The following is a 12,097-nucleotide window of genomic DNA, read 5'->3' as shown; positions in this document are numbered from 1 at the left end:
GATGGAAATGTTGTGTTTCAATAAACAATAAAAGTTATCAGGAGCAATTCCTTAGAAGGACACCAAAGGGGTTACCAAAAGTACAGTTGTTATACATCAGGTGTGCCCAATACGTCGATCGTGATCTACCAGTTGTTCGCACAGTGCATACTGGTACATCGCCCCTCATTCTAACAGGTCAGCGTGATTTACATGAAATGTGGCCACTGTTTTTCTAATTTGCGGTTTGCCTCCACCTCCACCTAATTTATTACAGGTTAGAACATAACATAAAAAAACCTCTCTGTTTCTAAACTCACTGTCCATTTTATCAGCTCCACTTACCATATAGAAGCACTTTGTTGTTCTACAATTACTGACTGTAGTCCATCTGTTTCTCTACATGAATTTAAAACCTGGAGAATGCGGGCATCGATCCCGCTACCTCTCGCATGCTAAGCGAGCGCTCTACCATTTGAGCTAATTCCCCTGATGAAGGACCCTCCTTTACCCTTTGTAAATTGTAATGTACTAACAGAGCATTGATGCTGCATTATGAAAGGGCCAAAATAGTGCAGGATATGCCAACTGTTTAGTGCAGTGCAATAACAAAGCGGCTCCGTGAAGCAAAAACTAAAATTATGATGCATGTAATTCAACATAAAATATGTGGGTATTAATATCTAAAACTCAGTGCATTATTAGGCTACACATAAATATAGATTTAAACTGTCTTCTATTTACTACAGTCTGTTTGAAACAGCTGGGCGTACAACTATTTGGTGTGGAGAACATGTTACACATACAGTGTGCTATTATTTCAAGCTGATGAAGTACATGCTATTTTACTTACAAACATCTCACAAAGTACAAATTCTTCATCATTCTAAATAAACCACGTAGTACGGGACACTACCGCTTACCTAATGCAGTAAGAAGCAACTCGCCCAAACAGGGACTTGAACCCTGGACCCTCAGATTAAAAGTCTGATGCTCTAACGACTGAGCTATCCAGGATCTCGAACTTACTTTAATCCTCACAAGAATGTGACTTAAATTACAAACTTTAACATACGTTGTCCTGTAAAACTTCAATTTATATAAAATGTTTTTATTTCTGTTTCGGCTCTCTTGAAGGCGATTATATCAAGTTTTAGGTGAAGTATGTTGCTGCTTACACACACAACGAAAAACATCTCAGGAGGAAAATTTTATGTTATGTGCATTTATATGTGGCAAAATAAAAAAAATCTATAAAAATCAAATTGAGTTAGCAAAGAACCTTGAATTATACTAAAGGGTTCTTCAAGTAGAAACAGTTCTAGCAAGAACACAAAAAACCCTAAAGAAACACTTCTTAAGACTTAGTCTTAGTTTTTTATTATTTCAAATGCCATTCATTATTTCAAATGCCATTAATAATTTATAATCACTGATTTGTGAGATATCAGCAGTAGTAGGTCATGTTTAACTGGTTTAATATTGTTTAAGCGCTGATTATCGGCTGTTTTTCGTGAGTATGTTGGGCGGTTTTCCATGCATTTTGGCTTAATTTGAAATGCGCAATCTGGCAACCCTGGTTGAAGCGTTCATTCATATTTTGGAGCGATGTATGTTTGTATGCTACAACCCCTGGCAAAAATTATGGAATCACCACTCTTGGAAGATGTTCTGTCAATTGTTTAATTTTGTAGAAAAAAAATAAATCACAGACATGCCACAAAACTATCATTTTTCAAAATGTCAACCTTCTGGCATTAAGAAACAATAAAAAAAAGAAACAAATATAATAGTTGTGGTCAGTCACAATTGCTTTTTTTAGATCAAGTAGAGGAAAAAAATATGGAATCACTCAAATCTGAGGAAAAAATTATGGAATCACTCTGTAATTTGCAGTTTAAAAACAAAACATCTGCAGCAGATTAGATTTGCTAATTATTCTTCAGTTTAAAAAGAGTGCTTACACCTCGGAGAGCTGTTGCACAAAGCAGATTGTCATGAATCATGGTTCCAACACAAGATATGTCAGTTGAAACAAATGAGAGGATTATAAAACTCCTTCAAGAAGATAAATCATTGTGGAATGTCGCAAAAGATGTTGGTTGTTCCCAGTAAGCTGTGTTTAAAATCTGGACCAAGTACAAACAAAATGGGAAGGTTGTAAAAGGGAAGCATACTGGTAGACCAAGTAAGACATCAAAGCATCAAGATAGAAAACTTCTTGAAAACAGAAAATGCACAACAAAACAAATGAGAAACAAGTGGCCGGAAAGTGGAGTCAATGTCTGTGACTGAACTGTAAGAAATCACCTAAAATAAATGGGATTTACATACAGAAAAGCCAAACAAAAGCCACCATTAACACCTAAAAAGAAAAGAACAAGGTTAAAGTAGGCTAAAGAAAAGCAATCGTGGACTGTGGGTGACTGGATAAAAGTGATCTTCAGTGATGAATCGCGAATCTGCATTGGGCAAGGTGATGATGCTGGAACTTTTGTTTGGTGTCTGTCCAATGAAATTTATGAAGATAACTGCCTAAAGAAAACATGTTAATTTCCACAGTTGTTGATGATATGGGCCTGCATGTTGGGTAAAGGCACAGGGGAGATGGTCTTCAATAAATGCCAAAGTCCACATTGAAATTTTGGACGCTTTTCTTATTCCATCAGTTAAAAGGATGTTTGGTGATGATGACTTCATTTTTCAAGATGATAATGCATCTTGCCATAGGGCAAAGGACGTGAAAACTTTCCTTCAAGAAAACATATAATGTCAATGGCATGGCCTGCAAATAGTCCGGATCTCAATCCATTTGAAAATCTCTGGTGGAAATTGAAGAAAATGGTCAATGACAAGGTTCCAACCTGCAAAGCTGATCTGGCAACAGCAAGAGACAGTTGAAGGCAGATTGATGAAGAATACTGTTTGTCATTAGTTAACTCCATGCCTCAGAGAGTTTAAACCATTATAAAAGCCAGAGGTGGTGCAACAAAGTAATAATGGTGCAGTGTTTTCTAATGATTCCATAATTTTTTCCTCAGATTTGAGTGATTCCATATTTTTTTCCTCTACTTGATCTAAAAAAAAGCAATTGTGACTGACCACAACTATTATACTTGTTTCTTTTTTTATTGTTTCTTAATGCCAGAGGGTTGACAGTTTGAGAAATGATAGTTTTGTGGCATGTCTGTGATTTATTTTTTTTCTACAAAATTAAACAATTGAAAGAACATCTTCCAAGAGTGGTGATTCCATAATTTTTGCCAGGGGTTGTAGAATATAAATAACATCTTTTACAAACTGCTGTCTATTTACATTGACATTTTCTCTTCTGTCTAAACCTTGAAATTGGGTTTGTAAAAGTAAGCGATATTGTGGATAATATATTTAATGAGCTGAACTAACTGAGAGAAGCGCTAACGGTGGTGGAAGAGTCTAAAAGGGTTTGGAACATAGTCGTATCATCATAGCAGTACAACACAGTTTTGTCCGTAGCATCCGAAAATATCCAGAAGCTAATATACAAAAAACATTTATTTTAATACACTTACCTTGTTGAAAAAAGTATGACCACATTTTCTAAACAAACACAGTATCCGCTGCTGCAGTCTCTACACAAACTTTTCTGCACTGAAATCGCAAGGACACATTTTATGGATATTACGGTAATGCACGGAAAACGCGTCATACAGTCATGCAAGCACATACAACAGTGTGTGAGTTTACACTAATCAACCATAACATTAAAACCACCTCCTTGTTTCTACACTCACTGTCCATTTTATCAGCTCCACTTACCATATAGAAGCACTTTGTAGTTCTACAATTACTGACTCTAGACTGCTCACTCTGTTCTTCAATGGTCAGGACCCCCACAGGACCACCACAGAGCAGGTATTATTTAGATAGTGGATGATTCTCAGCACTGAGAATCAGGGCAGTGGTTCATTATTCCTGGTTCAATCGATTAAGACTCCCATGAAGTCACCCAAATGTCAAAGTATCCCCACACAATCACACTTCCACCACCTGGTGGTATGATGGATGTTCTTATTGTTTCTTATTATGGAATACATTCATTCATTCACTGCCTGTTTTATCCTGGTAATGATCACTGTGAGTCTTTTTTTCAAAAAAACTTCAAAAACTAAATAAAAAAGATAATAATATAATTTCAGTTATATCAATAGCAGTGATCAAACTAAGAAATAAAACTCTGATGCATTTTAATATTGTAGCATTATAAGTTCATGTGTTTCTGTCAAAACAAAACAAAAAAGGTATGTAAATAAAACTGTTTAAGAGTAAATAGGGCGTTAATGACATGGTAACAGACTGGCCTAAAGATTGATGCTGCAACGAATTTCGCCTTAATTTTATCATTTCAGATTCCGAGTTGCTGCCAAATGATCATAATGTTTCTGCACTGGAGAATGCGGGCATCGATCCCACGACCTCTCGCATGCTAAGCGAGCGCTCTACAATTTGAGTTAATTCCCCTTACGAAGACTCCACCTTTACTAATGTACTAACAGAGCATTGATGCTGCATTATAAAGTCAGGGTGCAAGTGTTTAAGCTCAGACTCAGCTTTATAGTCATTCTACTGTATTATATAATACAATATTAACTGTATTCATATTATTCAATCTTGTGGACGATTGAATAGCCTACAACAAGCACAAACCGGGTTTGAGTTCGTAACAAATAATCCAGTCAGTTAAAAAGCCAACAAGAAGGCTGTACCTAATACACTCATACCAGAGAAAACACACCCTAACATGCTAGTGCCGTTACAGTGCTAACAATGGTCCATCCAAAAACATTAATTGGTCAGTTGGAGTGCTCATATGGGGCTCCCTTTCTATTGATATATGATTTACAGCCTAGTGACAAAGTGTACAGTGCAGCAAATGGGTTACAGATTAAGGAGTTAGTACAAATCTCTGGGTAAGGTCATAGCCTCCCATGGCTTCTCCTACCACTCCTATGCAGATGACACTCAGCTCGTTCTGTCATTTCCTTTTTCAGACACACAAGTCTCAGCTCGCATCTCAGCATGTCTGCGAGATATCTCACAATGGATGTCAGCTCATCATCTAAAACTTTATCCCAGCAAGACAGAGGTGTTGCTTATTCCTGGAGATCAGTCTCCAACCCAGGACCTAGTCATTTCTCTGGATGACTCCCAGATCAGACCATCTGATAAGGTAAGAAGTCTTGGTGCTGTCCTGGATAACCAGCTGACCTTCTCTCCTTATATAGCCAACATGACAAGATCGTGCCGGTTCCTCCTGTACAACATCAGGAAGATTCGGCCATTTCTCTCCAGGAAAGCTACCCAGATTCTGGTCCAATCACTTGTAATCTCACGGTTGGACTACTGCAACTCCCTCCTGGCAGGAGCTCCCATGTCCACTATTAAACCCTTGCAGCTCATTCAAAATGCAGCTGCCCGTCTGGTTTTTAACCAGCCCAAACACTGCCACATCACCCCACTGCTGCGTTCTCTTCACTGGCTTCCTGTAGCTGAACGCATTCAGTTTAAAAACTGATGCTCGCCTACAAAGCCAAAAATGGACCAGCCCCAAGCTACCTTCGCGGTCTAATCAAACCCCCGCTCTGTACCACGCAACCTCCGAATCACTAGTCTCGCCCGACTTGATCCTCCACCCAGGACTAAAGGAAGACAAGCATCAAGGCTCTTCTCTGTTCTAGCACCCAAGTGGTGGAATGGACTTCCTCTGTCCGTCCGAACATCTGAGTTTCTTGCTGTCTTTAAAAAACGATTAAAAACCCACCTTTTTACTAAGCACTTAAGCTGACTTGTACATATTTACTAACATTTTTTTTCCATTTCCAAAAAAAAAACAACCCACTTTTGTTCTAACAGGTTTCAGCAGATTTGTGTTCTTTGACTAGGGCTGGGTATCGCCACCAATTTCCTGGATCGATTCGATTCCGATTCACCAGGTCCCGATTCGATTCGATCTTCGATTTTCGATTCGATTTTCGATCCAATTTCGATTCAACACATTTAGGGGCCAGTGATAGCTCAGTGGTTAAGGTACTGGACTAGTAAACAGAAGGTTGCCGGTTCAAGCCCCGCCACCACCAAGTTGCCACTGTTGGGTCCCTGAGCAAGGCCCTTAACCCTCAATTGCTCATCGTGTTCTGCTCATTGTGTAAGTCGCTTTGGATAAAAGCGTCTGCTAAATGCTGAAAATGTAAAAATGTAAATTTAGGCATATTTGAGTTACATTAACAGGTTTTGTTTACATATGTACAGATGTTCAGAGAACGAATGTGATAATTGTACAAAGAACACTCATTATTAAAAATATTTGTGTATTTTGTTTACATAAATAATTAATCCAAAACAGAAAACAGTAACATTCAACAGCCAGGTGTATGTTTACATTACATTTACAATGTTGTAGCATGTCAGACAAATGAAATAATAATAAAAAATGAATGTTACTGTTTTCTTCCATTTGTCTGACATGCTACAACATTGTAAATGTAATGTAAACATACACCTGGCTGTTGTACAGCTTATGCCAAGTTTACACTACACGACACTCTGATTAACACGTGGTCACTGTAATGTTCACACTACACGACTGATCGGCGATGGGGAGTTTTACACTACACCATCCATCACCAGGGGGAATCACAGGCGAGCTTCTCTGGTCTCCAAAACTACGTTTTGTCACGAAAACACACGTGAGAAGTCAAGTCAAGTCAAGTCAACTTTATTTATATAGCGCTTTTTACAATAGACATTGTCTCAAAGCAACTTTACAAAATCCAGGACCAACAGATACAAAAACCCCTGTTGAGCAAGCCGAGGGCGACTGTGGCAAGGAAAAACTCCCTGAAAATTACAGGAAGAAACCTTGAGAGGAACCAGACTCAGCAGGGCCCATCCTTCATGGGTGGCCTGGAGGATACTTTAAATAAATACACGATTTACACAAATCATACAAACACAGAATTAAATGATCTAAAAGTCATAACTGGTAATAAATAGATAAATAAACAATTAAATAATAATAGAGTTGTTATCCACTCTAGTCTTCAATAAAGTCTGTAGTGATTTCTTGTCGTTGCAATTACTCCAGACCAGTCACATCTGACAGGAGCAGCATCGTTGTCCCGGCAGTCTCGACTTCAATCCTTAACCTCGGCGGGTAAACAGGTTTCCATCAGAATGCCCTCGGGGTAAAACAACAGAGAATGTAGTTAATAATGTACAATGCTAGTTGACAAACAGTTTTACAGAGAGTTTTAGACTCCGGCAGCCCTAATTATTACAGCATAACTAAAAGGGAGAGCAAGCAGGTAACAAGGTCATGAAGGCTTTCACAGGACATCAGCGCCCATCTCCCCACCGTCACCAAACCTGAGTGATCGGACAAGAGAGGCAGAACGACAGCAACCCAACATCCCTGATCACCACAAGTTTCTATGACCAAGAACCCCCAAGCTCTGCGCCTTTGTCTATACTAATCAAAAGCCTGAGAAAATAAATATGTTTTCAGTCTAGACTTAAACATTGAGACTGTGTCCGAATCCCGAATAGAGGCAGGAAGATTATTCCAGAGTTGTGGAGCTTTGTAGGAAAACGCTCTTCCACCAGCCGTGATCTTTTTAATTTTAGGAACTATAAGTAACCCTGCATCTTGTGAACGAAGTGGACGTGCTGGGTTGTAGTAATTAATAAGCTCACTCAGATACTGTGGAGCCAGACCATGTAGCGCTTTATAAGTTAGTAAAAGTATTTTGTAATCAATGCGAAATTTAACTGGCAGCCAGTGTAGAGATGATAGAACAGGAGTAATATGGTCAAATTTTTTAGTTCTAGTTAGCACTCGAGCTGCTGCATTTTGAACTAACTGGAGTTTGTTTAAGGATCTACCAGAGCATCCAGTTAGAAGAGCATTACAATAATCTAACCGAGAAGTTATAAACGCATGGATCAGTTTTTCGGCGTCATTAACAGATAGTATATTTCTTATTTTAGAAATGTTACGCAAATGATAGAAAGCAACTCTAGTAATATTATTAACGTGTGTATCAAATGAGAGATCTGAATCTATTGTGACACCTAAGTTTTTTACATCTGGGCTGGGAGTAACAGAGAACGTGTTTAAGTTTAGCACCAGGTTAGACAATTTGTCTCTTGCAGCTTTAGAGCCAACAAGTAAAACCTCTGTTTTATCTGAATTAAGTAAAAGAAAATTACACGACATCCAGTTTTTTATGTCGTTTATACAATCTTCTATCTTACTGATTGTGTCAGTATCATTTGGTTTGGCTGATATATACAGCTGTGTGTCATCTGCATAGCAGTGAAAGTTTATGCCATGTTTATGAATAATTTCACCTAGTGGAAGCATATAGAGTGTAAATAATAGCGGTCCCAGTACCGACCCCTGTGGAACACCATACTTTACTTTTGTAGTTTCCGAGCATTTATTATTTACATAAACGAATTGAGAGCGGTCAGTCAGATATGATTTAAACCAAGAGAGTGCGAGTCCTTTAACACCTACTGTATTTTCTAGCCTCTCCAGTAAAATGTTATGATCGACCGTATCAAACGCTGCACTAAGATCTAATAGAACAAGAAAAGAGACACATCCATTATCAGAAGACATTAACAACTCGTTAACTACTCTAATTAATGCGGTTTCGGTACTATGATTGGGTCTAAATCCTGATTGAAATTTTTCATGAATACAATTTTCATTCAAATAAGAACATAACTGTTTGGAAACGACTTTTTCTAATATCTTTGAGACAAAAGGAAGGTTTGAAATTGGCCTATAATTAGCTAGTACATGTGGATCAAGATTAGGTTTTTTAATCAGGGGTTTAATAACAGCACTTTTAAACAATTTAGGTACATATCCAAGGCTAAGGGATGCATTGATTAATGTAAGCAGGGGCTCTACAATAGCTGGGAGTAAATCTTTAAGTAAACGAGTTGGAACAGGATCGAGTATACACGATGATGACTTCGATGATTTAATCAACACAGTTAGTTCATTTTGGGAGATTGGATTAAAGGAATTTAGTTGGATTAACTCGTTACTATTATCACCACTGTTATCACCAATGCTGCTCGGAGTGAGTCCATACTTAACATTGGCAAGTGACACAATCTGACTCTGAAGTCGTATTTTTTCTATCTTGTCATTAAAGAATTTTAAAAAATCATCGCTGGTACAGTCAGGCGGTATATTAGATTCAGTTTCATTGACGTTTTTAGTTAATTTGGACACTGTCTCAAAAAGGAATCTGGGATTGTTTTTATTTTTCTCTATTAGGGATGAATAATATAAAGATTTAGCTTTTATAAGTGCATGTTTATACTCAGTTAGAGCATCTTTCCAAGCAATCTTATACACTTCTAGTGTAGTGTGACGCCACTTGCGTTCTAATTTCCGTGCTGCTTGTTTAAGTGCGCATGTGTGGTCATTGTACCAAGGAGCAAGTTTTTTCTCCCTAATCAGTTTAGTTTTGAGTGGGGCTACGTTATCTAAGGTTGTGCGCAGTACGGTCTCTAGGTTTTGAGTTGCCTGATCTAGTTCTTTAGGTTCTGATGCTGATATATTTGGTAATTCTGGTAGGCAGTTTATGAACGCTGCTGCAGTTGCAGATGTAATAGTGCGCTTACATTTAAAACGATTTGGTTGCTGTATATTATTGGACAGGGACACTTCATAAATTAGTAGAGAGTGATCAGAGATTAAGTCATTCTGTGGTATAATTTCCAGGTTGTCTATGTTTATACCATAAGTAAGTATTAAATCTAAGGTATGTTTACAGCAGTGAGTGGGTCCTGTTACATTTTGGGTGATGCCTAAGGATTCTAAAATAGAGTCAAACGCAATTTTGAGTGGATTACACTTATCCTCATAATGAATATTAAAGTCACCAACAATTAAAGCTTTCTTAGTTGATAAAACTAATTTAGAAAGAAAATCGGCAAATTCGTTAAGAAATTCTGAGTAAGGACCAGGGGGTCGATAAACAGTAACCAGCTTAAACATACTATTTTTATCAGATGAACATTTATTGGTTATGTCAGAGATAAGAACTTCAAACGAGTTTGTTATGGGAGATGATTTTACAGTAAGACCTATGTCTTTATCATAAATTGCGGCTATTCCTCCACCACGACCGCTAAGACGTGGCTTATGTTCATAACTGTAACCCGGAGGAGATGCTTCATTTAAACCTAGATACTCATCAGGTCTAGCCCAGGTCTCGGTTAAACACAGGGCACTAAGACAATTATCTGTAATTATTTCATTTACAATTACTGTTTTGCATGCAAGTGACCTGATGTTTAGAAGTCCTAACTTTAGTTTAACTTTACTAGGGTTTTCATGATGCTCATTTAGATTAATTTTAATTAAGTTATTATGACATACTTTTTGAATTTGTTTTGGCTTACACCTGCCACGGTAAACAGACACAGTCTCAATGGTTTGTGACCTAAGGATTCCAGGTGACGTCCGATGGCGACTCGCAGACAGTCGGTTAGGCCTGTTAGTCTGCTGCCTGGTCTTGGCTCTGGATAGTCATTTAACACTATCTGCCGCTACAGTGATGAAAGGTTTAATGATACCACGTCCAAACATGCACATCAACAAGTAGCGAGCAATCAAAGTTTGTGCGCTGATGAAATAAATGAATCTGAGTGGATTTGGCAACACGAGCAGCATGGATCGTTCTGTAGTGAGTTGGAGGTTAATAAATATTTTGTTTTGTAGAGAACGATCTCGCGTGTGCTGATGTATTCTGATAGAAACTATATTGCGCTCCACCACCTGTTTCCAACCTCTCCCCTGTGTTTCCCCTCGCTGTTTCTCACATTGATTGAGAGCCGAGTTTTGATCGCAGAGCGAACACCGAGTTCCTCCCGAATCCAGAGCCGAGCGAAAATCAGTGCAAAAAGTTGTGTAGTGGTCATAACTTGAGCTTCTGCCATGCTAAACTGATGTGCAGGTCAGATCTCGTTGCATGAAAAAACAGTGGCTGGTCACGCGAAATTAAAGGGGGTAACAATAGTAATAGATTTCCGTGTGCACCGTAAAAAGGGGCGTATTTAAAAAAATCTATCTCGCATTTATATGAATCGATATCGGATCGTTCAAATAAAGATCGATTAAAATCGAAAAATCGATTTTATAAACCCACCCCTATCTTTGACTGTTGTTTACTAAAACTTGAGAAATGAAATGTTTACTATGGAAGCACTTCTGTAAGTCGCTCTGGATGAGAGCGTCTGCTAAATGCAGAAAATGTAAAATGTAAATGTAATTAGAGATTTAAACGGTCCTCTATTTACTACAGTCTGTTTGAAACAGCTGGGCGTACAACTAGTTGGTGTGGAGAACATGTTAACACATACAGTGTGCTATTATTTCAAGCTTATCAAGTACATGCTAGTTTACTTACAAAAAACTCACAAAGTACAAATTCTTCATCATTCTAAACAAACCATGTAGTACAGGACATTACCGCTTACCTAATGCAGTAAGAAACAACTCTCCCGAACAGGGACTTGAACACTGGACCTCAGATTAAAAGTCTGACGCTCTAGCGACTGAGCTATCCAGGCTCTGCAAGAAACCTCAATCCTCACAAGGACATGTCCACAAGGATGTGACTTCAATTACAAACTTCAACATACACTGCCTGGCCAAAAATAAAAGTCACCAAAAAACCCTTAAGAAACACTTCTTAGTACTACATACATCAGTTGTATACCACAGAGGTCAGCATGCGATGAAACTTTGATAGTAGATTCAAGATTCAAAGTAGCTTTATTAATAACAGACATTTATTTATTTATTAGTAACGGACATCGTTTTACTTTCTAACTGTGTTCATATTATGCTATCTAGTGAACGATTTAATAGCCTACAATGAGCACAAACAGGGTTTGAGTTCTTAATAAATAATAAATAATCTTAATAAATAATCGAGTCAGTTAAAAACCCAACAAGAAGGCTGTACCTAATACACTCATACCAGAGAAAACACACCCTAACATGCTAGTGCCGTTACAGTGCCAAAAACATTATTTGGTCAGTTGGAGT

At 38.1% G+C, this 12,097-nt stretch overlaps 1 non-coding gene across 1 annotated transcript; it reads right to left on the bottom strand.

Annotated features, from left to right (window-relative positions):
- Positions 1-396: 396 nt before the first annotated feature.
- On the bottom strand, positions 397-469 carry trnaa-agc (transfer RNA alanine (anticodon AGC)). Its single transcript has one exon. It is a non-coding gene; the product is annotated as a tRNA-Ala (tRNA).
- Positions 470-12,097: the final 11,628 nt, after the last annotated feature.

The sequence above is a fragment of the Trichomycterus rosablanca genome, chromosome 10 (assembly GCF_030014385.1).
Source record: "Trichomycterus rosablanca isolate fTriRos1 chromosome 10, fTriRos1.hap1, whole genome shotgun sequence".
NCBI classification, from domain to species: domain Eukaryota; kingdom Metazoa; phylum Chordata; class Actinopteri; order Siluriformes; family Trichomycteridae; genus Trichomycterus; species Trichomycterus rosablanca.
The sequence above is the reverse complement of the archived record's forward strand: the minus strand, read 5'-3'. Positions and strand labels throughout refer to the sequence as shown.